Genomic DNA, 9,779 nt, shown 5'->3' with positions numbered 1-9,779 from the left:
GAAGTAGGGTGAAGTAAGGAGGTCCCCTCCATCACTACATCCACTAAGGAGGGATTTGTGAGGAATGGTTTCAGCCGGTGTCCATTGACCTTGAAGCTCTTATCTGTGGATTAACTTTTGATCTCAACTGTACCATAAGGAAAAACATTAGTCACCACAAAAGGACCAATCCACTTTGACCTCAACTTACCACTCATGAGTCTGAGCCTAGAGTTATACAATAAAACTTTTTGTCCAACCACGAAGTCCTTCTTAGCTATCAAGCTGTCATGGAACTTCTTGGTCTTCTCATTGTAGAATTTGGAATTCTCATAGGCTTCTAAACGGATCTTATCTAGCTCACTTAGTTGCAACTTCCTTTCCTCTCCAGCCTGATCAATAGAGAAGTTGCAGGTCTTTACAGCCCAGTAGGCTATATGCTCTATCTCTACAGGAAGATGGCATGCCTTGCCAAAGACAACCCGATAAGGCAACATTCCTATGGGTGCTTTGTAAGCAGTCCTATGCGCCCAAAGAGCATCATCCAGCCTGGTGCTCCAATCCTTTCTGTTCGACTGCACAATTTTCTCTAAGATCCTTTTTATATCCCTTTTTGAAATCTTAGCTTGCCCATTAGTTTGAGGGTGGTAAGGTGTGGAAATTTTGTGCACGACCCCATACTTTTTGAGCAAGGCATACATGGATCTGCTACAAAAATGGGTGCCTTGTCACTAACGATGGCTCTAGGGACTCCAAACCTACAAAACAGATTAGATCTAACAAAATCCACTACAACCTTAGCATCATTAGTTCTGGTGGGTTTGGCTTCCACCCATTTTGAAACATAATCAACAACAAGGAGAATATAAACAAAACCAAAAGAGACAGGGAAAGGCCCTATAAAATCTATACCCCAGACATCAAACACCTCACAGAATAACATGGGTTGTTGAGGCATTTGTTGTCTCCTTGAAAGTGAGCCGCCTGCTCTCTGACAAGGCTCACAAGTGCTACAAATTCTCCATGCATCCTTGAAGATGGTGGGCCAATAAAAACCGCAGTCAAGCACCTTGCGAGCTGTCCTTTGTATGCCAAGATGGCCACCTGGTGTGGAAGAATGATAGAATTGCAGGACTGAGTCAATCTCATGGTCTGGAATGCATCTCCTAATAACCTGGTCACTGCACAACTTCCACAAATAGGGGTCATCCCTAATATAATGCTTAACATCGCTCTTAATTTTATCATTTTGAGCTTTAGATGCTAAGGGAGGAAAAACAAAAGCAACCAAATAATTCAAAATATTAGCAAACTAGGGAGTGGGGAAGGAATCATAAATACTATACAGAATGTACAAATGGTCATTCCGAAAATCATCCCGAATGGGTGAGTCCTCAGACACACACTCAATCCTACTCAGATGGTCAGCCACGAGGTTCTGTGCACCGCTCCGATCACGGATATCCAAATCAAACTCTTGGAGCCAAAGCATCCACCTGATCAATCTAGGCTTTGATTCAGCCTTCTTCAACATGTACTTCAGAGCTGCATGGTCAGTATAATCAATAACACGAGTACCAAGCAAATATGAATGAAATTTTTCAAGAGCAAAAGCAATCGCTAATAGCTCCTTCTCTGTGGTAGTGTGATTTGCTTGAGCAGCATCCAAGGTTCTGGAAGCGTAGTAGATCACCCGAGGTAGCTTATCAATCTTTTGAGCAAGGAAAACCCCCAATGCATAATTGGATGCATCACACATTAACTCAAATGGGGCTGTCCAATCAGGTGCCTGAATGATAGGGGTGGTAGTCACCTCACGCTTGAGGCAATCAAAAGCCTCTTTGCACTGGTCATCAGAGTCAAACTCCACCTCCTTTTGTAGCAGATTGGATAGTGGAAGGGCCACTTTGCTAAAATCCTTGATAAAGCGCCTATAAAACCCAGCACGACCAAGAAAAGAACGAACCTCTCGCACGCAAGAGGGGTAAGGCAATTGTGAAATAACAGCTATTTTTGCAGGGTCTACCTCTATGCCCCTACTGGAAATGATATGCCCTAAAACTATACCTTGTTCTACCATGAAGTGACATTTTTCAAAATTCAGCACAAGGTTAGTTTCAATGCATCTACTAAGAACTTTATCCAGACTATACCTTGTTCTACCTCTATCTCCTTTTCCGCTTCTTCCATTTTTTTGTTTGAAATTTCTCTAGGTGGGAATGGAAGAGGGATAAGAGGCTGCGGTAAGTCAGAATTACTAGAAGAAGGTCCACCTGCATGAAATTTTTTGTTAGAAAGCTTTCTCTTTTGTGCAACTATCTCATCCTCTTTTTCAGGTGTAGAATGAAGCTTGACAGGTTCAGGTGCAGGTGCTGCTACTGGTGAAGGCACTTGAATTTGGTTGCCAGACCTCAAGGTGATGGCACTCACATTTTTTGGATTATGCACAGTTTGTGAAGGCAATTTGTTAGAATTTTGGGACTGAGCTTGGTTCAACTGAGTAGCCATTTGCCCTATCTGATTTGTCAGACTCTGAATGGAGGCTCTTGTCTCTTGCTAAAATTGCATATTCTGGATGGTCATTTGCCTTACTAACTTCTCTAAGGAAGGTTGAGAAGGGGCCTCAGCTGCTTGTTGTCTTTGTTGTTGCTGCATTGGAGGAGGAACATAAGGCTTGCTTGGACCAGCAGCATTCTAGAAAGGAGGGACAGGCTGATGTTGTTGTGGAGGACTTGTCCATCTCAGATTTGGATGATTCCTCCAACCTAGATTGTATCTATTGCTTGAAAGTTCATAATTATTCTGTTGTTGTTGGTTTTGCTGCTGAGGAGGTCTATTATAAATGTTTGCAACATAAGCTTCAGGTTGCTCATTGACTCCAGATTGCTACAAAGAAGGACATAGATCTGTATGGTGATCTGCAGAAGAACATAGACCACAGACTCTTGCAACAGGTGCAGATTTCTGATTCATGGCAAGCTGAGTTACTAGGTTGACCAAGGCATCAAGTTTTCCCTCAAGCTTTTTATTTTCAGCAGATGAAGATGAATCCATGGCCACCTCATGGACTCCTCTAAGGACAATAGCATCATTTCTTGCACTGAATTGTTGGGAGTTGGAAACCATCTTCTCAATCAAATTCTTAGCCTCAGCAGGGGTCGTATCACCAAGAGCTCCACCATTGGCAGCATCAATCATACTCCTCTCCATGTAGCTAAGTCCCTCATAGAAATACTGCAGAAGGAGTTGCTCAGAAATCTGGTGGTGAGGACAACTTGCACACAATTTCTTAAATCTTTCCCAGTACTCGTACAAGCTCTCTCCACTAAGTTGCTTGATACCAGAAATGTCTTTTCTAAAGACAGTGGTCCTAGATGCAGGGAAGAATTTCTCCAAGAACACCCTCTTAAGGTCATCCCAGCTAAAAATGGACCTGGGAGCAAGGTAGTACAACCAATCTTTTGCCACTCCCTCCAAAGAATGAGGAAAAGCCTTTAAAAAGATATGATCTTCCTGGACATCAGGGGGCTTCATGGTGGAACAAACAATATGGAACTCCTTAAGATGCTTATAAGGATATTCACCTACAAGACCATGAAACTTGGGCAGCAAATGTATTAGTCCAGTCTTGAGAACATATGGAACACGCTCATCAGGATATTGAATGCACAAGCTTTCATAAGTGAAATCAGGTGCAGCCATCTCCCTAAGAGTCCTCTCATGTGGTGGAGGTTGAGCCATGTTCTTAGTATGAAAATTAATAGCTGAATGCTCAAAATCAGAATATTCAGAATCACCAGCAACATAATACTCAAAATGATCAGGATGCTCAAAATGCACAGAATGACCAGGATGCACACTATGCCTAACTAATCTATGAAAGGTTCTATCTATTTCAGGATCAAAGGGTTGGAAATCACCTGGATTGCCCCTAGTCATGCACTATATGTAGCAAATAATGTGTTTCTCAACAAGCACCTAACAAGGGGGTAAAACTACAGCTATACTCAAACGATATCCAAATGAGTTGAAATTTTCTGAGGAACACCCTAAAATCATGAAAAGATAGCACAAAAATATTCAGACAAAAATTCAAATTCTAACTATGAAAACTGCCTAAGGAAAGTTTAGAAAAATAAGACAATAATACTAAAAAAACAAAAAAAAACTTAGTAAACGACTGATTTTTCAAGTTTAAAATGGCAACGGACTGCAGGTGGAACACAGGTCAGTTGCCACGGCATGAGAAATTTTCTTCTACCCCAAATGCATATATAATAATAGTCATTCTGATAACCGGAGCTAAAGTTATGGTTGTTTTAAGTTTTGCTAAACACAAGTCCCCAAAATTTTTGCCTCTCAAATTCAGCCACACCAAGTGCTTCTGGTATTTTTCACACAAAATATGGACCAAAAGAAACTACCACACAAAAAATCAGCCAAAAATAACAACTCTAACTATCAAAACAAAAATCGTCAATTAAATTGCAATATTAGTCGCTAGTTCAGTCGCTGTCACAACCTACCCTTCGGAGGGAGGGCGACGCGCGACTCACGGGTGCGTCTTCCATGAAAGGAAAATGCGCGGAGTCACCACTAACGTTTATTTGAGGAAAACTTCGGAAAAACCGGAAAAAGACGTGGTCTATGCACTTTAAGTGAAAGGTGTTGGAGTTGTATTTACGCACGGGGAAGGTATTAGCACCCCACGCGTCCGTCACAAGGGACGACAACCTTTTAATCAAGTGTGCAAACATGACTTCAATTTGTTTTATTTTCCCTTTTTTACGTTCTTATGTCTTTTTGTGCCGTTTATATATTTTATCTTTTTGTGGTCGACAAGGGTGTTTCCCTTGCTCCTACGTATTCCTCAATTGTGATAAGGAAATCAGACCTACGTAGTTATTTGATAAATAAGCGTTGGTTAAATTGTTTTTATCCTTTTTTGCAAGATATATATTTTGATTGAATGAAAGGTCATTTAAGGCGTTGGACCATTAAACGATCTTTCAATTCTTTTGAAAGGAGAGTAAACATTAAGGCATTGGACCATTAATGATCTCTTGGTTTTTTGAAAGAGGTGACAAAGCTACGTGTTGAGTTTAGGCTTTAAAAATCCATGTTTAACCAATAAAAGAGGAAAAGACCATTTCAAGGCGTTGGACCTTAAAAAATTGTTTTTAGGTGATGACAAAAACTTGATTTATGAATTGATTTTAGCCTTAGTTTCACTTTGGTTATTAGTCAATTCGATTAAGAAAGAAAATCCCAAAGAAAAATGTACGATTGATTTTTTTATTATTTTATTAAAAGATATTTTTTGATTATTATATTATTATTTTGCCTCTTTTTTGGTTTTAAACGTGGTTACGGCGTGAAAGATCGGTCGGATTTTATTCAAACAGAAATTAAAAGATGTCACAATTCAAATGATCGGTGGAGATTTATTTTATTTTTGATTAGGCGAGAAAATAACTTAAATAAATGACTAAAGCATGTCAAAAGGGGTACGGAAAGTAAATGAAATAAAAATAAAAGCACGCGAAACAAGTGGGGACCACTATGGGTAGATGGAATGAATTGAAAGGTTCGGTTTCGGAACTTACCGGTTGAAGACCGAAGAACGAACGAAGAACGATGAAGAACGGTGGAAAATCTTCGTGAAATCGCCCACGGAAACGTCTCATAAGCGTTACGGAAGCGCCTCGGCTTGGATTTTCTTCAAGGAAACAATTTTTCTCACTAATTTTAAGTGATTCTCAGATACCAAGAGGGTTGAACATTTTTGTTCTGCCCTCCTCCCCCTATTTATAGGGGAAAAGAGGGAGGTGGTTGCCGCCCAGCTCGCCCAGGCGAGCTGGGTTGCTTCCACCAGAAGGCACCGCCTTCTGTTGAAAGATCCTGGAAGGCCCAAGTTGGCCTAATTGCTATTTGTACACTCCTGTTTACTAAATACACCCCTGCCCCTTTTTTGCTGATTCTTTTTCCGTAACGTTACGGAACTTTACGAATTACATAACGATACTTGTTTTCTTTCCGTAATGTCACGAAACCTTATGGATTATGCAATCATCCCTTCTTTGGCTTCCGGAATGTTACGGAACTTTGCGGATTGCACATTAACACTTCCTTTCAACTCCCGACATGTCGCGGAACTTCACGGATTGCCTAACGATGGGTGTCAAGTACCTTGAAGTGGTCAAGCGAGGGTCGCATCCCAACAAACAGATGATCCCCGGACGAAATCAGGGTATGACAGTCGCTAAACACTGTTCACAGCAAAACACCAACTGAATCAGTCGCTAAACATGGAACACGAATGAAATGCAAAACAGAATGCTACTCAAAACAAAACAACACCCACTCACAACCTAAACGATAGAGCTGCACACAAAAAAACACTATTATGAACCTTTGGCCCACTGCTCCCCGGCAACGGCGCCAAATTTGATCAAGGTCGTACCCAAATCAAATAAACATTAAAAATGCAGTATCTAGGAAGTGATCCTAGGTCATCTCCCAACGAGCAATGGTCAACCAAACGTTCATAACAGATAGTAATAAAACAGTAAAGAATTGGGGGGTTGTTTGTTTTTGTAAATTAAACAGCAAACAAATTTGAATTAGAAAATAACAGAATTAAAACATGTTGTTTCCCCTTGATTCACAAGGAAGTCTCTTATCCTAGGTATGAGGATTTATCCCTAACCAGTTCAACCACTTAATCCAACCCTAAATTAAATTACTAAGCGAAAATTAACATAAGGCTGTCATTATGTGATTAAGCAACTCATACACCAATTAATCATGAACGAAAATGATCATTAAGCATGAACGTAAATTAAGCACAGAGACAATTAATCAAGCACTAAGCATGCATGGATTAATAGCAACAAATACACAGTAATTGGTGAAGAGGAAAAACTTATCAGAATTCAATAGTAATAACAAAACCTCAAAGAAAGTTGTGCTTGATCCTTAAGAGAAAACAACGCTGGAGACTTAGCCTTCCACTAATCAGTAGAAAACAAAATTGTAGATTGAAGCAGAAATGAAATTACAGAAAACAAATTTTATTCTACATGAACGGTGTGCATGAACAGTAAAAAATGGAATTGTAAAACTCTAAAATTATTCTCCTCTCCAAAAACGAAAAACTCCTAAACTAAAACCTTGGTGCTGTTATATAGGTCCTCAGCCCCAAAACTTACAAATCTATTTTAAGTCCAAGCCCATAAATAAAATAAAATCTGGACAAGATAAGATAAGATTGGATGAAATAAAATTTGGACGAAATAAAATCTAGATAAGATAAGATTAGATTGGATGAAATAAAATAAAATCTAGATAAGATAAGATTTGATAAAATAAAATTGTCTGCTCTCTTCAAGTCCAAGCCCAATTCTGGATTCAAGCCCAATTGCATATAATTCTCCTGAAATTAAATTAAAAACACAAAATTAGTCAAGTAGGCCCAAATGATAAAACTGCATAATTAATTTGACAATTAAGGCTAATCAGTAATTATAATGGTGGCAAAAAGGGTTAAGAAATAGGAGAAAATAATGACACATCAGTACCCCACAAGTTTAGGGTACCTTAGGCATGTCAAATTTTTTCAGCCCTTGTATTTTAGGATACCTAGACTAGTTTTTGTATTAGAGGTAGTTTTGTAATTTCACATGCATTAAGTGCACTATTTGATGTGTGTTGAGAGAGAAATTTAATTGAATTGGGAGAAGCCTAATCCAATTAAATTTTGAACTAGCCTAAGGGGGAGGTGAGCATTTGCTTGCTACACCTCATTGCCACATCATATAATCACACTTTGTGCATGTCTTTCGTGCTTTACATGCCTCATGACACCTAAGCATACTTAATGAAAAATCTTATATTTGATCTTGGATTAGTGGGCTGAACCATAGCTTAAATTCACTAATCATAATTAGTGAAATTTTGGCTCCACAAATTCAAATTCAAATTCAAGTGAAATTTGAATAGAAATTCAAATTCAAGTGAAATTTGTGTGACACTTAGGCTATAATTAGAGGCCTTGTGTGTGCATTTTGCAACTTTGATCATTTGAGAAATTATACTTCAAAGTTCAGACCTCATTCTCCCTCTTCTCTCTCTCAAAATTTCGTTCCTCTCTCCCCCTCTCCCCCTCTCCCCCCACTTATCTTCTCCTACCTTCATGCTCTTATCCATGGCTTCCTATGGTGGTGAGCTTGTTCGTGACTCATCTTCTCCTTGAAGTGGCATCTCCAATCACCTTTCCTCCTTCTTCATTCTGGTTCCATTGATCTTCAAGAAGCAAAGGAATCCATTGATGAAGAAGATCCAAGGCCTATAAGCTCTACATGGAGCTACATTAGAGCAGTAGAGAGAATGTGGGAGTAAAAGAAATTAAAGGTGGAGAAGGAGGCACCACCGTAATTCAAAAGGTGGTCAACAATATAGAATTGGAAATTGACTTTGGCCGAGAATTGGTGTTGGGGTTAGATGTTGTTAATGGGGAATAAAAGAAAAAAAGAAATTGGGCAAGGCTACTAACCTTGTGTAACATCCCTAGTTATTATTATGATTTTTATTAATTCATTTTTGAAATTATGGAATAAAAAATTAACTTAAGATACGTGTTGGACAAGTGGCCTCAGATATCTTAAGAAGGGGGGGTTTAAGATACGTGTTGGACAAGTGTGTGTATGCTATTTACTTTGACCATTTCAATTCTTACCCAGTGCCTCCCCCAAATTTGGAACAAATTTACCTTGATGATTACTCCCCCAAATTTGGGACTGTTGGATCAAGTGGCCTCGGAATAATTAAGAAGGGGGGGGGGTTGAATTAATTATTAACTAACCTTTACTAATTAAAAAATCTATCCTTCTTAATATTACCAAAAATAAAAACAATAATTAAAGTGCACAGCAGAAATTAAAAGAGTAGGGAAGAAGAAGACAAACACAAGAGATTTATACTGGTTCGGCAACAACCCGTGCCTACATCCAGTCCCCAAGCGAACTGCGGTCCTTGAGATTTCTTTACAACCTTGTAAAAATCCTTTTACAAGCAAAGATCCACAAGGGATGTACCCTCCCTTGTTCTCTTTGAACAACCTAGTGGATGTACCCTCCCTTGTGTTAAGACAAAGTTCTCAAGCGGTTAGTCCTTTGAAATCTTTTGTTTTAGGGAAAGGGAAGAATCAAAAAAATTCTCAGACTATGTCGTTTTGAATTCTTTGACAAGGGGGAAGGGAGACACAAAAGAATTCAGGCGGTTTGTCCTTTGTTCTTTTGGAAAAGGGAGAAGAGAGACACAAAAAGAATTCAGGCGGTTAGTCCTTGGCGAATTCTTTTTGGCAAAGGGAGAAGGGAATGAAAAAAATGAATAGCACAAGTTTTGTTTTCAAGGTTTGAAAAACCAGAAAACTTTAGAAAGCTTTTGGCAAAGGAAGAAGAAGAACAAATTCAAGAGGATGTTCAAAGAGATTCAAAGGATGTAAAAGATTGTAATCAATGTTCTTCAATGTGTTGTAAAATGCAAGTTAAGGTCTTGCTTTTATAAACTCTTCTTGTCTGGTCAAGAAAACCATTAGAAGAGTTATAACCTTTAGAAAAACTTGAAAACCATTGGAAGAGTTACATCTTTTGATTTTTGTTCAAAACTTATCACTGGTAATCGATTACCAAATCATTGTAATCAATTACACAAAACATTTTTGTGAAAGGATGTGACTTTTCACATTTGAATTTGAATTTCAATGTTTAAACACACTGGTAATCGATTACCAAATCATT

The 9,779-nt window shown here is 38.8% G+C and overlaps 1 non-coding gene across 1 annotated transcript; it reads left to right on the top strand.

Annotated features, from left to right (window-relative positions):
* Positions 1-3,235: 3,235 nt before the first annotated feature.
* Positions 3,236-3,342, top strand: LOC113001589 (small nucleolar RNA R71). The gene has a single exon (XR_003266982.1). It is a non-coding gene; the product is annotated as a small nucleolar RNA R71 (small nucleolar RNA).
* Positions 3,343-9,779: the final 6,437 nt, after the last annotated feature.

This window comes from Glycine max, chromosome 4 (genome assembly GCF_000004515.6).
Source record: "Glycine max cultivar Williams 82 chromosome 4, Glycine_max_v4.0, whole genome shotgun sequence".
NCBI lineage: Eukaryota > Viridiplantae > Streptophyta > Magnoliopsida > Fabales > Fabaceae > Glycine > Glycine max.
Note: the sequence above shows the minus strand (reverse complement) of the source record. Positions and strands in the feature narration are given on the sequence as shown.